The 21,930-nt window shown below is 37.7% G+C and overlaps 1 protein-coding gene across 3 annotated transcripts in view; it reads left to right on the plus strand.

Moving 5' to 3' along the window:
- Window positions 1-5,132: 5,132 nt before the first annotated feature.
- CCSER1 (coiled-coil serine rich protein 1) overlaps window positions 5,133-21,930 on the plus strand; it is a 1,490,059-nt gene continuing 1,473,261 nt past the window's right edge. Inside the window, exon 1 of one of the 3 annotated variants that reach the window (XM_055111625.2) lies at window positions 5,133-6,676. The gene's annotated coding sequence lies outside the window, so the exon portion shown is untranslated. The remainder of the gene's footprint in view (window positions 6,677-21,930) is intronic. The other 2 variants (XM_034958922.4, XM_003829898.4) reach the window with 2 other exon arrangements.

Here is a 21,930-nt window from a genome sequence, read left to right on the forward strand (position 1 = left end):
TGAGAATAAAAATTGGGAGCTATTTGAATATAAATGTGCTATTTTAACCTTAGTTAACTTGAAAAAATTGAAATATACCACAAGTGTTTTCTTGAACACTTAATCAATGTTTGTAACATTAATAATAGTCACATTTCATACATTGCATATTTTGGTTTCCTTGATATGTAAATGCTAAGAAACTATAAAACTGTTATTCACCCAGATATAAACTGCAGGCAGTTTTTCTATTACAGAGTTAAGTGTATGATTTTGGCTTTTTTTTCCAGAAAATGAAAAAAATTCAATATTGTTTTTATTTACAGAATATCATGATAAATAAATATAAAAAGCCATAACATTAGTCCTTAAGATGATCTAGACTGCATAAATATATACAAATTATTCCTCTTCATCTTCTATACTTGGATGATTAAAAATAATTGAATCTCACTACTAAGTGAACCAGACATAAGGAAACCACACTTCAATTCATGAAAGCATATGCATTCATTTCTAAAGTTAAAATTTTGGTCGAATAATGTATAGACTTGTCAAAATAAAAATGACTTCCATTTTATATAACGTCATAAGCCCAGAATTTCACAATTATAAGAGAAGCTTTATATAAATGACAAAAACTAGGAAATGCATTTTTCACATTTTAATTACAATTCACATGTCTGTATCTCCTGCTGTGATGTTTTGTCAAAAAGAGATCTCATTTGTGAAACTGCCAGTATAGAAAGTGACAGATGGTAAGACCAGTTTCCAACCTGCTATAGTACTGGTTTAATATGGTTTAGATTATTTTATTAGCATTGTTTACTTTTATTATATATCTAAGTAGTACCAGAATACTATTACAGTTTGTTTCATTTCTTCTATGGTTATAACTATATCTATTTATATGATTTATATACCTGATTTAGTTTTAGTTTCAGATTTTATCAATATACTATTTTTAGGTACGGTTTAACTGATGTTTTATTTTAAAATGTGTCAAGTCCTATTCGTTTTGATAAAATGTCTACAACCCACATAGATACCTAGGGACAATCATAATAGAAAAACTCAAAAGCCCAATTAAAAGAAAATCACTTTGATTATATAACCCATAGCCATCAAGAAATTAATCAATTAATTGGGTTAACTTTTTAAAATATTACAATCAGAAAAAATAGTACAACAGTTCACCCTTATCCACAGTTTTACTTTCTGCTGTTTCAGCTACCTGAGGAACGTTGCAGTCCAAAAATACTAAACGGAAAATTCCAAAAATAAACAATTCATAAGTTTTAAATTGTGTGCCATTTTGAGTAATGTGATAAAATCTCAGTCCTTCCCACTCCATACACCGGGACGTGAGTCATCCCTTTGTCCAGCATAGCCAGCTGTACATACTACCTGCTTGTTAGTCATTTAGTAGCCCTCTTGGTTATCAGAGCGCACACACACACACACACACACACACACAAATATATATGTGTGTGTGTATGTACGTGTATATATAAATGTTTTTATTCCGCGTGTGTGTGTGTGTGTGTGTGTGAGATATTATCTATGGTTTCAGACATTCACTGGGGGTCTTTGAACATATCCCCCAAGGATAAAAGAGAACTACTGTATTCAAACATAAAAAAGTATTCCATGTGAAAGCATGAAATCCTAAAGTTATTTTCCCAAAGACCTCATTAGTTATATTTGGAAATAGAAAAGTGGCTCATGCCTTTAATCCCAGCACTTTGGGAGGCTGAGGGTGGAGGATCCCTTGAGCCCAGGAGTTCGAGACCAGCCTGGGCAACATGGTGAGACTCTGTTTCCAAAAAAACAATTAATTAATTAAAAAAATAAAGAGAAACAAAGATGTGAAAATTATATAAAAGTTTCTAATGGTGAATCTGTTTATAAAATTTTTTGTTTTATGTTAATAAACATTATTTTAACTCAGTTTTCCTCCCTTAATAAACAGAGAGGCTTAAATTCAGAGAACATTAATGTTAGCTCTTGCCTCCTTTCACCACATTTCACCACTTAAATGTGAAAAACGCATTTCCTAGTTTTTGTCATTTATATAAAGCTACTCTTACATTGTGAAATTCTGGGCTCATGACGTTATGTAAAATGGAAATCGTTTTTATTTTGACAAATCTATACACTATTCGAAATTTTTTCAGCTCCCTAAACTGGGTAGTCTTCCTGGAAATTCAGGATTACTTCAGTTGCCGGGTAAGAGATGCCTCTCCATGTCCTCTATTATCCATCCTCTTAGCCCACAAAATGGGCTTAGAATTACATCATTTGGTAAATCAGGGACATGATAGCCAAGATGCAAGGATAGTGGCTTACATTCACCTTTATAGTCTTGCTCCCAAGTATGTCCTACAGCATGAATCCTAGGTGTCTTGTGGAGTTTCCAGACCAAAGACAGCTCATGCAGTGAGTGCTTTGACCCAGTCACCTAAGTTTAGCTTCTGCCTAGATTTCCACATGAATAGATCTTGCTGTCCTGCCACTGGGCAGAATTTCCACAGCAAAAAGACAATTTACCAAGTATAGTCACCACTATCAGATATCTGAAGAATAATTCTATTTAAAGTCTTGTCTACTGTGCCTAGTCTACCTGGAAACTTGCCCAGTTAAGAGTTTTCTACATTAAGATTGAGCTTTTCTGTGCTCTCTGGACCTAGAACTGCAGCTGAGTCCATCTGCACATCTCCTATCTCACACTTTCTCATCAGTCCTTGTCTTGAACTAAGTGCCAGTTTTAGCCTTGATGTCAATTAACTAGTCCTGTTGCTCTAAGGTACTAATGATGCCACTTTCATATTACAAAAGTCATCACAGAAGGATAATTTACTTCTTAGTAATATGAAAGAAATCCAGAATGCTAATAACATATGCATAATATTTTCTTGAATTTTTGTATTCCATTAGGCTAAAACAACTAGGGGAAATGGTCTTCATATATTTTTTCATAATGATTGGCTAATCACGATCGAGTATAAAGTAAATCAAAGAAACATAAAATAGCTTGGAAAGAACAGAAGAGATGCAATTTAAAAATGTTTAATGACACTCCATCTACAAACATTGTTTTACAAATGTATTAAAGTTAATTCTCTTTCTAAAATGTCTTAGACTAGTAATAGGGTTGGGGAAAAAAATCTCCCTTTCCTTCCCTGGGCTATAATTTTACTTTTTAGGTATGACTACTGAGGAATTTCTAATTTGGCTCATCACTTCAGTGGGAATTCAGTGCACATAAGGGGCACATATGTAATTGGCAACCTAATTTTTCTGCTTTCATCAAATGGTGCAATGCCAAATCTTCATTGAACTTGCCAGTTAAATGCACTTGGGAACCAAACAGCAGCAAGCATACATGAGATGAAAATGAACAAATTGGAAAGAGTCATTAACTTTTTCTGTTTTCCTATCACAACAAAAATTGTATCATTGAAAGTGTTGCAAAGTGGGGAATTCTACTTGAAACATTAAACAATCTTAAAAGAGAATAATTCATTTACTTAACTTCTAAAATGTGGTTCATTATAATTTATAAATGGGGTTTCTAGTGCAGATTTTTTTCAGCAAAAATACAAAATCATTAATATGAATAAACTTTTCAGGAGTATGTTTTAAGTTATATGTTTCACATGTCTTTCTGGTCTAGTGCATATAAATTCTAGCCTTTATTTGGAAAGAAAAATTGTCAGAAAATTAAGCAAGAAATGTTGGCTTCCTATAATACCTTAATGAATAAAGGCAATTGACAGATTTTCATGGTTCTCAGTAATTATGAATGGAACTGAGAGTGTAAAAATTACAATCAGTTGTGGTTACCAAAAATGCCCTTGAAATATCTGGTCTAATATATAATTTTGAAGTATGCAATATACAGTCATAATCAAATTATTGTTATTAATGACAATTAAATAGAGAACCAGGACACTGAAAACACCACAAACTTGCTGAATACGATTGAGTATCATCCCTTTAGGAGGACATAACCTTTTAAAATGTCTGTTTACGGCTCTCAAACCACCTATGTATTCACTAGATGCCAATGTTCAGTAATATCTCCTCTACAAAATTTCGTTTTACAATGACACCAGGTTTCTTTCAGAAAGGACTGTGTAGGAAAGTTTTCTTTTTCCATTTATGAGTTCAAGTATGTTAAGACTTTTTAAATTGTTGACCAGCCCTAAAAAACATTAACATTTCATAAATCGCTCTTGCATTGTAATAAGAAGGAGGGAGGTAGAAGAAAAATGCCAATGGATTGTAGGTCAGCTTATTTCATAAACAAAAGCTCTAAGGAAAATCCTGAGATTTTTAAGTAAGCCAGGCCTTCTGAATGGGACATGATATGGACAGTAGAATAAGACAGATTGAGTTCCATTGACATTACTTATTCTTTGTATGATCTTAGGTTATCTACACACACTTTCAAAATTTAACTTTCTTGGTCTGTAAAATTGAGGAAATAATAATAGCTGTCCCATAGGGCACACTATCAATCCCAATATGCTTTGTTAGTCCATTCATTTTTCCAGTGCTTAATCAAAGAAGCTTTAATGGCCTATATACTTATATTATTGATATATTCACGCACCTGTCCCAACTTGCTGTCCTTTCCAATATCACTTTGTTTTTATCACACTCCTTAATATCACTTCTTTGTTAGGTCTTGATCACATGCTTAAATCATTTTTAATGTTTGCTAAACTCTGTATGAGAGATTGAAGAATTACGAGACAGGAACATCAATGTGAAAGGGTAAAATATGTGGAGAATATATAAGGTGCCAGCATATGACAAAACCCTAAAGATGTACAATGGTCACAAGCCATGGAAGAAGATAGGACAACTGAATTGTCAACCTTGCCGCCTCCTCCGTAGCCTCCTAAATCTTATCTTCCTTTTGTCTAATTTATGAAAAATGTTTCCTATAATTGTCTCCCAAAATCTGAGTTGTCCCCATGCTGTAATATACATTGACCACTCAGATTCATTTAAAAAATACATCTTGCTTTTATTCCCAATATAACCACATTTCAGAAGTTAGATCATAGCCAGTTAGATTACACAGAGCGTGCGCACGCGCGCGCGCACACACAAACACACCTTGAAAAAACTGTAGATCACTTGATTTCTGGAAGTTTTTCTCAATACCTCAGTGCACCTGATCACAACATCTTGTAATCTGGGCAGAAGGTAAGGGAGGTGATGTTAGGTGTACAAACTTAATATTGGGGATGCATTTTCTACCTAGAAATGGTCCTACATTCTACCAGAATGGGTTAAAAACAGATGCGCGCGCACACACACACACACAGAATTAAATGCACTACATTTGCTGTATTGCCTGCTAAAGGCATAAATATACTGGAGTGGAGATAAAGAAGGGGATGGATGGGAAAGAGTTCAGTACTTAGTGTAAACCTGAAAGGAAATGAGGCAGTGCAAGGGGAGAGAGGATCAGGGGAAAATAAATTATGTAGGCAACAGAACCATGCATCAAAAGTCTTTTCGATCTCTAAACTGGCAAATTTTCTCCAGGGGACCATCAGTCAAATGATGTCAAATTGAGCTGATTGTCTTGTAATGCCTGTATTGTGTAGGGCCTTCCTTGTAGGAACACAAGTTCCACTCTCGGACACAGTCGCAGTGCTTGCATTATCTTACAGAATTGATTGCTGCAAATGGTTCCTGGGAGGTGTGACCTGCTTAAAGGAAAGAAGCTAGGTTTCTTTTCCTGTTACTGAGGAATGAAGACACTTGTCAGGATGTGAATTGTGTGGGTGAGAAGGAAAAGCGGCGAAAGAATCTGGTAATTCCTTCCCTTACAGGAGGAAGAGAAAAAAGATAACATCGGAACCTTGGAGAGGAGAAATACAGTGCATTTATTTCCAGCATCCCCGCAGTCACTTCACGTCTCTTCAGACTTCCCCTATTCTCTAGTCTTGACCTGCCCATGCACTTGAACTCCACGTAAGCACTAGGATGGACTGGGGGAAAAGGCCAGGTCAGCGCGGTGGGATACTGCTTCCCCTAAAATGAAAACTCAGCAGCGGGCCAGCAGTGGGTGTGCGCGCGTCGATGCCAGAGGATGCGTGCGTGGAATCCGGCGGACGCAGTGGGCCCGGCGCCGCCCTCCAAGCCGCCCCGCCCAGCCCACCACACTCCTCCTTGTATAAAGGCCGCGCTTGGGCCCGCCCTCCTCACAGCCCCGGAGCGCGGCCTGCCGGGGAGGTGGATCTCGCGCTCCCCACACAGTCACACTCCGCGCACTCACACACTTGGAAGCGCCTCCCCACGTCCCTCCCCTGCCCTCCTCTTGCTCTGCTCTTCTCTCCCTCACCACAAATAGTCGCCGACCTACTGCCAATCCGCCTCTCTCTGCCTCTCCTCTCTCTCTCTCTCTCTCTCTCTCTCTCTCTCTCCGTCTCAACATGACTGACTGGGAAGCGGTGGCTCGGGCAGAGCAGCTCCGCTGGCGCAGGCAGGAGGAGCAGGAGGATTATTAAATAACGCAGCTGGACTCTGTGCAACTGGGAGTGGAGAGGAGCCCAACAGCCGAGAAGGGGAGGGAGGGCAGAGGAGGGGGACCAGGAAGGACACCCCCGTGCCCCGAAGACATAAATCCCTGAGTTCCCGGGAGGAGCCTTAACAAGCGCACGGAGCCCTCAAGGTAGTAACGCCCCTGGTGCCTCAGCGCTCAGCGGGTCGCGCGTCGCGTCGCCGCTTTGCGGGGCCGGCCGCAGGCGGACGCGGTGATGACCGCTCGGCAGGTGACCGCGCCGTGTCGGGGCCGCCTGGGAGCAGCGCGCGCCCAGGCCCGGCGTGCTCGGCGCAGAGACCTGGCCTTGCGGGCGGGGTGGGAAGGAGGCGGGCGGGCTCGCTCACCACCGGCCCGCGACTCCCAGTGCGCCGCGTGGCCATTTCCTCCACGCTGCTGCGTGGTTTGCTGCCTGCGGCCGCGGCGGCCACTCCAGGGTGATGCGGAGCGCTGGCCAAGGCGGCGAGAGTTGGCGCAGGCTTCGGGTCGCTCCCCTTCCTCGCCACTCGCGTCCCGCAGGTAGAGGCGACCGGTCAGCGCTGGCGCCCCGGGCTGCGGGTGCTGAGGCGGGGACGGCGGCGAAGAGGGGGAAGGGGAGGAGGGGGCGGGGAGCCAGGGGTTCTCGGAGGAACCGCAGTGCCGGGCCGGGACCACCTCTTGCCTCCGCCTGCTTGTCCTCTGGCGCCAGTTTCCTGGATTGGAAGCAAGACCCTGCCCAGAGGCAGCAGTAACGGCAGCGACTTAGATTGAACCACTTGCTTTGTGGTGGAGCGTCAAGGGCCCCAGGTTGTGTGCGTGTGTGTGTGTGTGTGTGCGCGCGCGCGCGCGCTCTGGACTAACCAGTGGGTTGTTTCACCTGAGCAGAAAGTCAGCCGTAAGCTGAAACCGCATGTGTCCCCCTGGCCCCTTCGACTTTTGGCTTGTGTCCCAGGGACTCGTACACACGGTGCCAGCAAGGGGTAAGGGTGACGGAGGGATTTGTGAATGGTGCTTCTGCGTGCGTGGAGGCTGAGCCTTGCGGATGTAAAGGAGGAGGTATCCAGAGTGAGAAGAAAGGCTATTTATGGCAAAGAGTTGTGAAATTTCTTGGGGTTTCCTTTTAGTGTATCCTGAACTGCTCTCTTTCTCTCTCTCTCTCTCTCCTCTCCCTGCCTCAGAATTAGAAGCAATTATGCTTCCCCTTCCTCTCGTGGGACATGGAATATGAAATGAAGTAAAAAAAAAAACTCATATTTTTACAGGTAGAAAAAATACTTCTTAGAAGTTACAGATTCTTTGCCCTTTAATGTTTTTATGTCCTCTTCTCCACCCCTCTTACCTTTTCAGGCAGTCAGTAGGACTTACAAGTCAGAAAATACCTGCTTGGTTTCAACAGCTTTCATTTCTGAAATCTTTACAGTTGAATGCCTTCCTATTGAAATGTAACACACATCCTCCCTTCTCTGCCCCTCAAGGACTACTAAAAATAATGTGTACACGTTTAAAGTAAAGCTGGTTTTATTAACAGCCTTAGGGAAAACGGATAAGAGGACACCTAGGTGGGGGTCAGTTATCACTGGTTCCTTCAAAACTGGTTATTAAGGGAAGACCTAAAATACTGGTAATCTAGGCTATAATATAATTTGTCTTGGTTTCTCTTTCTGTTTGCTTTATAACAGGTACATGTTCCAGATACGTAACTTGAAACTTAAAGATGCCTTGGGACAGTGCCTGTCACGGTGCTTATAAAATGAATGTTTTCTCTTAAAAGTAGCAACCTGTACTTTTATAGAACTGTGACTGGGTTTAGTAGTAGGACAGTATCCTTAATATTGCAAACTGAAATGTCTCTAAAAGCCTGCCAAGACAATGTTTTTCAAATATTGAAATTCCATGTTTTAACCACACTTTCAATAGTTTCACAGAGAAAAAAGAGAAGTTGGTCAACCTATTGTCAGAGTGATTTGTCTTCATTTAAATTAATTAGTTATTTTGATCAAAACAAACCAACTGTTGTTTGTATTGTTTTATTGCTTTCCTTAACAGTCCTGTTCTTTGAAAAACAAAGCAGAGTTAAGGATTTGATATTTTGATTTTGTTAGATTTATATTACTTTGAAATACATTTTCAACACGGAAGCATGTGCAGCTTTAAATATTAGGTTAGAACTCAGATGGAGAACCCCATTCGGAGGGTTATTACCTCAACTATCCCAAACTGTTTGAACATAGATATAATAGGGAATTAAAAAATGTAATTGATGAACTGTATTACTGCAATCATTAAAAGTCCTATTTATGAGTATTTTGTTTTTTTGACAGTTAAGAGAATCAGCAACTGTTTATTATTTTAAAGATACATTATTTATACCATAGAATGTTAATTTAGGTAAAACAAAGTAGAAAATGAAAAATTTGTTACATTTTTACAGTAATAGTTATTCAACCCTTTATTGCATTTTATTACTCATCATAATGCTCATAATAAAGGGCCTAACGTTTGCAAAGTACTACTGTCTAGGCACTGGGGAGGAACGGGAGATTCCTTGTTCCCTGTCTTTCAGGAACTTACTTGCATGTGGGAGGAATCTGATGCTCATGCTTGAGCGTAGAGTTAACAACCTGTAACAATAAGAGATTACATGTCTAATGAGTACTACAGGAGTTCAGAGCATGACAATAACATTTCATACTGGATTTTGTTTGAGAATGCTTCGGGGGTGGGTAAGACTTGCTTGATCTTGATGTTAAAGGATAAGCAGGATTAGTACATTGTGGATAAGAAAAATATAAGGTATAAGATGCAAGTCTCCTGGAATAATAGAAAAGAACATATAAGGGAAGATAAGTTTGTTTTGATATAAATTAAGATATTGCTGGATATTTTGCAGAGTGCAGGTTGAGTCTGTTTTGGATGTACATCCTTCTACACATTCTATTCTTTTTGTTTGTTTGTTTCTGAGATGGATTTTTGCTCTGTCACCCAGGCTGGATTTCAGTGGCACTACCTCGGCTCACTGCAACCTCAGCCTCTCGGGTTCAAGTGATTCTCCTGCCTCAGCCTCCAGAGTAGTTGGGACTACAGGCACATGCCACCCCGCCCAGCTAAATTTTGAATTTCTAGTAGAGATGGGGTTTTGCTATGTTGGCTAGGCTGGTCTCAAACTCCTGACCTCATGATCAACCCGCCTCGGCCTCCTGTGCTGGGATTACAGGCGTGACCCACTGCGCCCTGCCCACATTCTATTCTTGAATTTAATTGTTAATATTTACACATTTAAGAAGACAAATCTTTAGCTTTATGTTGTCTTTTTGTTTGTTAGTTTGTTTTTTGAGATGGAGTTTCGCTCTTGTCGCCCAGGCTGGAGTGCAGTGGCGCAATCTCGGCTCACTGCAACCTCCGCCTCCTGGGTTCAAGTGATTCTCCTCCCTCAGCTCCCTGAGTAGCTGGGATTACAGGCACGCGCCACCACACCCAGCTAATTTTTGTATTTACTTTAGTAGAGATGGGGTTTCACCATGTTGGCCAGGCTGGTCTCGAACTCCGGACCTCAGTTGATCCACCCTCCTCGGCCTCCTGAAGTGCTGGGGTAACAGGCGTGAGCTACCACGCCTGGCTTATATTGCCTTTTAATAGACAATATGTACTTGTATTACTACAATAGTGCAATAGAGTTCTTGTAGAGAATATGTACTTTAAATATTTAAATGTATCCACATCTCACTAATGTGTTGAGTAAAAGTGGCACACCTCTTTATAGTGAGATGTTTTCGGTATTTCCCTAAGCAAATCTTTTTAGGTTTGCTCTAAAGAAGTGTGATGATGTGTAAAAGAATAACAGTATTAATAGTGAGCATCTATTGAATACTTAACATTTTATTCTTCATATAAAATGTGTTGTCTATTAATATATTTCATATATTTTATTTTAAACTTCTTAGATTTATTGAATCTATTAGATTAGATTTTATTTAAAGTTATTGTATGCAGCCACATAATAGTTAATCTATCCGTATATTATTTGCCATAAATATAGAGCTATGATACGGAGCTTATAGTGAAAGTTTTAGAATTTTAGCAACAATTTTATGGCTATTTTAACTATCTTCTGATAAATAAATTGTATTAACAATAACACCATGACCTGTCTCTAAACTTAGTTGTTTTTTTCTTTGTGTATATAGGTTGATTTTAGACAAACTGCTTAAAATGCATTTCTTCATTTCAAGAATAAAAGGGAAACATCTGAGTTGACTTTGAGCCTGTCCATTCAATATGACACCCCAGAAGTATGTTTTGGTGACAGTAAAGAAATTGCACAAATATTAGACATGACTTTCAATAAATAACCAAATGGAATTACTTTCAGATTAGTTGAATTAAAATATTTTCATATATATATTTTGTTGACAGTGAATAGATAAGAGTTATTACAAAAGTGAAAGCCTATTTAATCACCAATTTTATATTCATGCAAGAATGGAATGATTCCCCATGTAGTTAGGGTACAAACTAGCCTATCTGTTAATTGGTACCTTTTGAATTTGGTTTTGGACTATATGTCACAGGTGTATCATTTCGATAATGTAATCTCGTCCACTGCATGACTGACAGCTTCTGCATGATTTCCCTATTGGACAGTGACAAAATCTGTTTGCTTTATAGTGAGTACATACGCTTCTATCAGCAATATTATCTTCCCTGTGCAAGAGTGTCAGTTAACAATAAAACATGAAGGCTGGGGTGGGAGAAGCAGTGAAAAAAGATGGGGAGATTGAGGAGAAAACACTGTAACAAAAGAAACATGTTTTACTATGAAGCTTAAACTGAATATTAAAATATAAAGCTGACTATTCTAAACTGCAGTACATTACCAAGATATTGTTATCAGTCTACTTTAAACAACCATATTGTATTTTAAGTTGTTTCCATGCAGGCTAAATTTTTTTAAAAGGTGTTTGTTGGAAATATTTACTGAGGTGTTTGATATATTACAAATTGTTAAAAGATTTCTGCTCAGATCATTAACTAATGAAGTTATTTGCCAAATTCCTGGCCCTATACCTAGAATAACTTAAAGCACGGCTTTTGGTTTTGCATCATTTACACTGCACTAACTCTTTTCAAATATTAATTAAAGTTAAACTTGATTAAAATTTTTGAATTTTTAAACTGTGCTTTGATACTAAATACAGTCCAAAGGACTTTTATAAAGAAACAGTTTATTATCTAGTGACAATTCTTAACCTAGAGTAGTGGTTTTCAAAATGTGATGTCCTAAGCAGCAATAGCAGCAAGTATAAACTTGTTAAAATGCCATATCTGGAGCCCCACCACAGACTGATTGATTCAGAAGCTCTGGGGTGGGGTTCTCTATGTGATTCTTATGCACTCTAGAATTTGAAAGCCACTGACCTAGAGTATTTTAGAGTAAAAACTGAAGGCTATGTCTTTCTTCTGTTTTATAAATAAATACTTCCCTCAGCTGGTAGTAAACTAAGGTTCAGATATTCAGTTTTGGAAAATATTCCATTGTCCATCAAAAGATTTTCATCTTAACTATGTTTTCTGACCAAATTTTTAATGAGTTCCCATTGCTTGTGCAAGAATTTGCTGTTGATTGGGGAGGGAATACGTGAAAATTTAACTGGATAGTAATGACCGTAGGCTGGACCTTATTGGTAGGTAGTTATAATGCAAAGGGTATGCACAATACAAAAGTTGACCAATTTCTGTTTAGTTTTGTTGACTCTCCTGTGATATTTTTGGTTTTGGCATATAGTAAGCACCTTTCTTTGGATAAGATTATAGCTGTTTTAGCTGTACAATAATAATATCACACGTGAAATATTCTAAGTCCCACTGCTGAAATAAATTTTGGACCATAGCTCTACGTCTTTCAAGCTTAAATATAATGTGTTCACATCCTGTATCTCCTTTATACCACTGTTTCTCTCCCTTTCCACCGAACCCTTGCTTCTCTATTTCAATCATCACTTCCCTAGGGATACCTTTCTTGGCCTTGTTTTCTACATCGGTTGCCCTATTATATATAGTTTTGCATTATGTTCCTCTTCCTTGTGGTACTTTTGGCAGTTTAAATTTTACCTGTTTTGTGTGATTGGTTCAGTATTGCTTCATCAGTGTTAGCAATGTCCAGCACATAGTAGATGCCTGATAAATAGTGTCTAAAACAATATATGAATAAATAACTGAGCTTCTGTGCCTTCATTCTGAGAATGTTTTATTTTTTCCAAAGAAAGAAACCTTAAGAAATATTAAAAATAAGGGGAGTCTTAGACTTTTTGCAAACATAGGTATTTCCTGTTTTGCAAATTATGAAATATTATTTTATTAACAACAATAGCAATGACTGTAATGTGCTGGACACTTCTTACATGATATACACTTTATAATGTTATGTCATGTCATTCTAACATTGTAAAGTTAGTTTGATGCATATATTAGAGATGAGGAAACCGAGTCTCTGTTCTATGGTCTGCTAAACTATATAGACCAAACTTTGATTTTTAAAGTGATAATGATGCAAAAATTATGAAACTCATAAACAGAGAAACTCTGAAGGAGTATATCTCCTCTTTCTTCCTAATTTAACCAAGGGCCCAGCAGCAATATCTGTGTATTACCTGTCCTTTTGCCACCATCTTGAATGATGCTGCCATTGCTTCTTGGGTCACTGAGGACTTGGAGATGGAGGACCTGCAAGGCTGGTACTCCCATCTTCTTATTGCTATTTTCAGTAGGGATATTGTGCACTCTCAGTGCCATTCAACCACACTTCTCTTACTCTATTTAGTCAGAATCACTGAACTCTTTAATGAAAATTTAAGATGTAACCAAGTATAATTTTGTGAATGTGTGCGTTCATGCAGAGAAAGTTCAGACATTAGATATTCCACTTCATATTTGAAGTTATGCAGCTTATCTTCTGGAAAGGTTCATGCAGAGCTTTGAGCATGTTGCTTAAGAAAAGTTGAGCTTATGCACAAGTTATGAATCTAGCTTTCCTTCCATGAAAAGGAAATATGTTCACTGCTGCTATCAGATTTAATTTAGTTTCTTTTAACTTTTATTCTTCAGTTCATCTATTTAACTGTGGATTTAATCAGTGTTCACATATTTGTAGCAAAGGATATATTTAAAGGCTGATTTCATAGAAGTAAATGGACAGAAAGTTAAATTTGGTTATTTTGAAACTCTCTTCAAGACTATACAAAGTTATATATATTTTATAATGTGTTTAAATCTGTCAAAACCATGAATAAAACTAGATGAATAATATCAAGGATTAAAAAATGTTTTTTAACTAATTTTTCACTTATGGCTTATTTTGTAGCTTTTGTCAAAATCTATTTCTGTTACTGGAAGAATGAACTGTAACTTGAGCCTTAACCATGCTCCTGATTCGGAAGCATTCTTTCTATATAATGAAAAATTAACTGATTTCTAGCCTAACATTTTGTGGCTTAACATTAAGCAGCCTTTGATAACTCAACTCTAACATTACAACGTATTTCTAGTAATTAGGCTTACTTCTATAACTGAAACTGATTTCTCGCTTAATATTTTCCTCTGCATCTTGATAAATTACCCAATCTCACTATTCCTCCTAGCATTTGAGCAAGACCCCCCCTTTGAAAAAAAACAACAACTGGGATCCTGCCTCTGAAACAACCTCATTTTTAAAAAAAAAGACTGGGATCCTGCCTCTGAAACAACCTCATTTCCTGAGCCATTTGATCTGCCAGCAGACACCAGAAAACACAACACTTTCCTGGATCTCCAAACATTGCTAGCTCTTAGAAGTATGCTTCATTTCAATACTCACTCTTGGATTTCCATGATGCCAGCTACTTATGGCATATTGCCTTGCTCCTGCATAGTTAGACTGGTTAGACTTTTTCTAAGTATTTACAGCTGTGCCTCTGGAGTGCTTTCTAAACGACAGTGCAGTTGTAGTACCAGTTTAGGACCATCGCCAGACTGCCTTATTTTGCTGAATGTAACCTTTCCTTACCTGGCTGTGCCCCACTAGAAAGATAGTCATGCATCATCATTGACAATAAATATTTTATAAATGTTTATTGTAGAGTTGAAGTCCGTCAGTTTCAAAAATCATGCACCTCTTATTGGTATTATCTTAAAGTATAAATTACCAATAACTTATGGTGTTTACTGAACAGCTTAATCCACAATAAATGAAATACTTGCAATTCTGTATCTTATTTGGTGTCCAAATGTGATATGTGTGTACAAATATATGCACAATGTGCATATGAATTCTTTAGGGTTTGCCTGTTTCTCTTTTTCTAGTCACCTAAGTTCATGATGATATGACTCTTCTGCATTCTCCTTCATAACCTTATTTGTATCTTATGTATTTAGAATGTAGAAAAATTGATGAAATTTATTCCACACAGTAAGGTTTCTTCTCTAATTTCTCCAGTTCATTAGTGAAATTTACTACTGCTCCTGTACTCAAGGAGTGTTTGTTAGCTGGGTGTGGTGGAGCACTCTTGTAGGTCCTAGTTACTTGGGAGGCTGAGGTGGGAGGATTGCATGAGCCTAGGAGTTCGAGGCTGCAGTGAGCTATGATCACACCATGCATTCCAGCTTGGGCAACAGCAAGACCCTGTCTCTAAAAAAGAAAAGGTAAAAAAAGAAGTGTTTGCTTAGCTAAGTGTACTACTCTAATTCAGCCTTTATGGGGATATCAGTGATATACCATTCTTATTAAACAAATTCAGACTAAGTTGTTGTATTTATATACCTATTCACTGAAATTAGCTCTTTCTTGGAAGCAAGTATTATGAATCTGTTAATGAATGTTTGTTGTGTGTGTGTTTTGCAATAGCAGTAAATAATGTATCACAAACCTACATCATGTTTACAAATAAAAGCCAACCAAACGTGAATTAGAGGCATGGCAAAAATAAATGGTTAAATTTCTAGGCAAGTATCCCTTTAGAGAACTGTTTTTGTTTGTCTGTTTAGTTTTGTTTATTTTATAGATATAGAAAGGACCAAAACATTAAGTCTGAATATATAAAATGGATTGTGAGTGCTTCTTGATAATAGACAATATTCTTCAAGACATTTAGGAAAAGCTCGAAGTGAGAAAACCATGCATATATCCCAGAAACCATCAGGTGAGAAGTTAGGAAAAGGAGGAAAATACTAGCTCTAAACAAGACCCAAATTCATTGTTATAAATATAAATTAAGAATAACTTATTTCAGGTAAAGTTTCAATATATTTTAGAGGTAACAAAACCCCACTGAGTTTGTACAATAAGATTCTTAAATTTTCAAAGGAATGTTACCTAGTGCACAGATAGCTCAAGAATAATTATTGACTTTTTCAGCTATTAATATTGTATTCATGTATAAATGACCTAGGAATATTAAAAGTATTCATTAATAAATGAGCTCCACAAAAGTCAGAATGTGACTCCCATAATGTAAATCTTAAAAATTAAAGTACAGATTACTAAACTGGGCCATTAAATGAAACATTACAAATTTGTACACAGGTATATAAACTTTTAGAAACATTATGACTAAAATTGTTTTTGAGAGGTATTCCTTACAGGGTACTTCAAAGTATAAATATAGGGGTATTGGAGAGATAGCTTCATTATCAACAACAATTCAGTTTCTGATAGGAGGAAGGGTCCTGAAATGGGAAGTTTTACGTTGATTATCAGGACAATATAGTATGAATTCTAGCCTGGCTTGAAACACAGAGGGGATAAAGACCCCAGAGTGGTAACTATCCAGTGAGGAGAAGGAAGGTAGTGCCTCCCAGGATATTTCTGAGGAGAGTCAGGTTCATTGGATGGTGATATAGAAAGTACCCAGCCTCAGAGGCCTGGTTCAGGAAATAAATGGATGAGATATTTTAAAAGCCAAGGAATTATAATTTGAATACAAAACAGATTAGTAAATTTGAAGTTCTGGAGATTCTCTAATCTCAATTCCAATCTGCTAGCCGTCAGTCTGCACAGTCACCTTTGACGCAGAGGAGCTATCCAGGGTACTAGATCTTGCTGACCTCTCTTGCAAAAATGCAAAATATGCCGTTTTTGTTTACATTAATCATAGAGTCTGCTGTTGCAGATACTACGTTACTTAACTGCAGTTACTAACCTTCCATCACTTGGCTTATTCTAGTAGGCCCTTCGAAGTTCCTTTCAAAAGTAAACTCACGGAAGCCCATCTCAATTCCACGTAAGAAGCATATTCTGAGTTCCAGTAATATTCTGTGTATGTTAGTATCAAATCTCCATTGAAAGTATCATAATTCACTGCTTGTTTGTACTTCATGCTCAGTAGATGGTGAGCTCTATGAGGGCAGGGTTTTTTTTTATTTTATTCTCTTTCCCCACCAGCTGGTCTAAACCAGAGGTGTAAAGATACTCAGTATGGAAGTGAGGAATGGATGAATAAATGCACTACTACTTAAGAGTGACGTGGATTTCTTTTTTAAATATTTTTTTTGAGGCAAAGTCTTGCTCTGTCACGTAGGCCAGAGTGCAGTGGCACAGTCATATCTCAATACAGCCTCAAACTCCTGGGATCAAGTGATCCTCTCACTTATGCGTCCCGAGTAGCTGGGATTACCGGTGCGCCCCACTACGCCCAACTAAGAGTGACATGAATTTTGTCGGCATTATGTGAACTACTTCCAGTGCTAACCACTGTTCTGAATCCTACCCTAGGCTCACTTTGAACACTGCCCTCCCTGGCTATTTCATAGACTGAAAATTTGTTCTTAATTTGGAGCTGAATAGCCAACACTGGCTAAAAGTCTTAAAGTAAATGAAAGGACTGGAGGAATGGTGGCACGTAAACTACATGCATTAGGGGTTAGTGAGGTCTAGGGAAGCAAGAAGCAGTGGCACAGGCTAATTTGGAGAATGGAGATCAAAGGAGAGTTGGTTTTGTCACTTCCTCAAATCAAAATCCTGAACACCTACTCCATGTTCACTTTTTTTTAAAAATTATTTTACTTTTAAGTTCTAGGGTACATATGCACAAGGTGCAGGTTTGTTACATATCTATACATGTGCCGTGTTGGTGTGCTGCACCCGTTAACTCCATGTTCACTTTTTAAGACCTTTGGAATATGGCATTTTCTTCCACTTTATACAGCCCAGATACACATTTGAAATGTTGACAAATCTGAGGTCATGTGAGGCTGCCAGAATTCTTTCATTCAGTAAACAAATGTTACTAGGCCCTATGCATGTATGGGCCAGTTAATGAAACCCAGTATGTTTCCTGTCCCCATATAATTGATGGTCGTTGTTGAGAACAGAAGTTGGCAGACTTTTTTTTTGTTTGTCTGTTTCTTCTGGTAGCCACGTTAGTGACATCCTAGCTTGCTACACAGAGTGAGTGTGCTTGTTTCCAGATCTCCACCCTGCCTCCTCACATCATTGCCCTAAGTTTCCAATGTGGCAAAAAGGGACTAAGTCATCATAGAGAAACTCTTATTTACATAAAAGATATCCTGTCACTAGTGTGGTATTGATCTGCTGGTCAGTTTTGCATGATGTTGGTAAATTATGTGCCTGTATATATTTTCCCTTATAGGGATATTTTCTGAACAGTTTAGGTTCCATGGTTTCTATTTTGGTCAGAAATTCCCTGTATTCCAAGTGCATAAGCCATAGAAAATAGCTGTATGACCTTTAGATGGAGTGTATTTTCACTTTATAGTTCTAGCTTTCATGTTTTTGAAGTATATATACTATCTACTATCTATCCTTCAGGTCATATGTTCCTGTTTCCTGTTTTATTTTATTCTATTTTTTTCACGTATTGCCAACAGTAATGTTCCAATTATGAAGTAGAAAAAGAAAAGCTGTATTTCTTGGTAATATTTTTCCTTGAGAACACAATTGTGTCACTCAGAGAAATAATGTGGATTCAGAATAACAGGTGTAAAAGTATGAAAATGAAGCTCGGTGCAGTGGCTCATGCCTGTAATCCTAGCACTTTGGAAGGCGGATGCGGGCGGATCACCTGAGGTCAGGAGTTCGAGACCAGCCTGGACAACATGATGAACTCTGTCTCTACTAAACAAACAAACAAACAAAAATTAGCCAGGTGTGGTGGCAGGTACCTGTAATCTCAGCTACTCGGGAGGCTGAGGCAGGAGAATTGCTTGAATTCAGAGGAGGAGGTTACAGTGAGCTGAGATCATGCCACTTGCACTCCAACCTGGGCGACAGAGTGAGACTCCATCTCAAAAGTAAAGAAGTAAATAAAAGTATGAAAATGAAAAATGAATAAAGCAAAAGATCTCAGTAATCATCTTGAATAAACTGATTATTTAAAAACCTAAAATTTATTTGCTAAATATTTACAATTATGTCAAATAATATGGTCATCATTAATTGCATTGATTAAAAGCCACTTGTGCTATTTTCTAAGTATTACTAGAGCTGAAATATACATAATAAAAACTATGTTTAATCTATCTAAAAGAAAAGTTGCCTTAAAACCCTTTCAAGAGTTAGCATGTGTGCGCAAAATTTAGGTGTTTTGTAGTGAAACTTAAAGGGATGAATTTTCTCAATCATGTGAATCATTTGTGTTGTGTAAATATAGCCCTAGGAATCCTCAGTACTCACTCAAGTTTAGGACTCCTTAGGGACCAGAACTGATGATTGTCTTTGATTTTAGAGTGTGTTTATAGAAAGATGGGGTCCTGCTGAGATTACATTCTTCTTTGACAAAGGAAAGTAGTGCAGTTCACACTCACATCAAAAACAAATTTTATTGAATTAAAATTTTTTTACTGGAATATTTTTTGACATGAAGACAAACTTGTATCAATCTTTGTTATATGTGTGTATGTACACATGTACACAGGTATGTAGTAATTAATTTCTTATGGAAACTGTCTTGTATAAGTTACTTCTAATCAGGTATTTTTGGTCTACTTTTTTTTTTTTTTGAGATGGAGTCTCGCTCTGTTGCCAGGCTAGAGTGCTGTGGTGCGATCTCGGCTCACTGTAACCTCCAACTCCCTGGTTCAAGGGATTCTCCTGCCTCTGCCTCCTGAGTAGCTGGGATTACAGGCATGCGCCACCAAGCCCGGCTAATTTTTTTGTATTTTTAGTAGAGATGGGGTTTCACTATATTGGCCAGGATGGTCTCGATCTCCTGACCTTGTGATCTGCCCGCCTCGGCCTCCCAAAGTGCTGGGATTACCGGAGTGAGCCACCGCGCCCGGCCTTGGTCTACTGTTTTAGAATGAAGGGTTTAGTGTTCTCCAGAGAAACCCAGCAAGATATCTATCTATCTATCTATCTATCTATCTATCTATCTATCTATCTATCTATCTATTGTCTGTCTACCTATTGAAAGACTTATTTTAAGTAATTGGCTTACATGACTGAAATCTGTAGAACTGACTGGAAGGCTGGAAACTCAGGCAGGATTTTTATATTACAGTTTTGAGGCAGAATTCTTTCTTTTCCAGCAAACATCAGTTTTTATTCTTGATGCCTTCAACTCATTAGATGAGACCCACCCCACATTATCAAGGGTAATCTGCTTTACTTAAATGATTGTACATATTAATCACATCTACAAGACACCTTTACATTAACATCTGGAGCAATGTTTTATCAAACAACTGGGCATTATAGCCCAGCCAAGTTGATACATAAAATTAACTAAAACAAGGGATGAAAGGTAATATGTTAAGCTCTTTCTGTTTTACGTAATATGTTAGTGTATACATTTTCTTTGGTCAGAGATATTTTAGCATTGGTTAGTTATTGGTATACAAAGACACAGGTCATCATTTGTTCTTTATCATTTATTTAACATGCAATATGTGCAAGAGACAATGCTATGCAATTGAATAATTTTTAAAAAATCAATGAGGAGACTGTGTCTTTTAAGTTTGTTAACAACTCTAGTGGAAGAGCCACAAATGTGTTAGATGACTGACTGGTAAATAAAGTTGCAGAATGAAAATGCACATTTCCAACTTTGCCGATGAAATGTCATTTTACCCATGAGCAATGCCCCTCCAAAAACCCCTTATGTCAAGGCTAATATGCCAAGTTATTACACTTGTTAGTTTAAGGATATGTTGTATGTAAAATAGGATCCTGAAAGGTATGCTTGCCAACTGCAGGTCAACTTAATTTGGACAATGTTGACTATGCATACATTTATTTTAGCACATTAATGGGTTTGTACCTGTACTCGGCCTTTGCAAAGGTGATTCAATATATGCTCAGAGAGGCATGACAAGTGGACCGTCATGTTTTATTGATAGTCTTGCTCTTCATGTAGCATAGAGTAATAAACATTTGCTTTACTGGCTCTAAATAGGTATTTTTAATGCCTTCCTATTCCAAAACTACATTGTGTTTCTGTGTTTTTATTCAATGAATATGGATTTGTCTGCCTGGCTTTGGAGGCCCTTTGTGAGCTCACCACACTTTGTTAATCCAAACACAGATCTTCTACTTTGTTAAGGTCATGTAACTTAGAGCACCCTCACACACAGAGCATATGCATTTAATCCTTTTTGTTTATGCAAATCTCAGCTGTCATTACAGGCCTAAGTCCATGAAACCTTCCATGACGACTTTAACCCTCCTGGGGAGTTTCTTTTGCAGCACTCTGAGTTGTGAGCAATACCTACTTGGCACCAGACAATTAAGTACAGTCTGTTCTGCTACAATGCATTTTTCTGTAGTGGGAATTAGCTCCAACATGATGGGTAAATGGGGGAATTGTGTTAGTAAAATGTGGAAGTTCTTTCATGTGTGTTTTTCCCCAAGCATAATCATATTTAGCTTTGCCAAATAACTACAGCTGAATGCAAAATATACTAATACAGGCAAATGCACAATACAACAGAGGGATATCGTTTTATTTATTTACCGCTTTTTTTTTTTTTTTGGTATAAGTAAGCCACAATTTTAGCTTTGAAAGTGCTTATTGTGCTGTTTTTCTTGATCCCTGCAGCCTCTGGCTACCTTCACTTTTTTTTTAAAGCGAAAATTTGTGTATTCTCTGTATTATTTCTTTACTGAGAATTTTACATGTCCTTTTAGGCATATAGGATTTTTATAAAAATTGTTATGGTTTTGGTTAGAACTTTGTGTTATAAATTGCATAGATTTTAAATGTTTCTGCTACAGTTCTATTTTTTTATTATCCCTGTTATATTTATTGCCCAGTTTTTTAGAATAAAATAACACATATATTGCAATAGCAGGAATTCAGCAAATTTACATGAAATCACTTAATTTTTATTTAATATCCACTATTTGTCACTTCCTAGTGCTAATGTTGGATGTATGAAAAGTGAGGAAGGCTTACTTTTTTGTACACTGGGCTTTCTAAGCA

The sequence above is a fragment of the Pan paniscus genome, chromosome 3 (genome assembly GCF_029289425.2).
Source record: "Pan paniscus chromosome 3, NHGRI_mPanPan1-v2.0_pri, whole genome shotgun sequence".
NCBI classification, from domain to species: domain Eukaryota; kingdom Metazoa; phylum Chordata; class Mammalia; order Primates; family Hominidae; genus Pan; species Pan paniscus.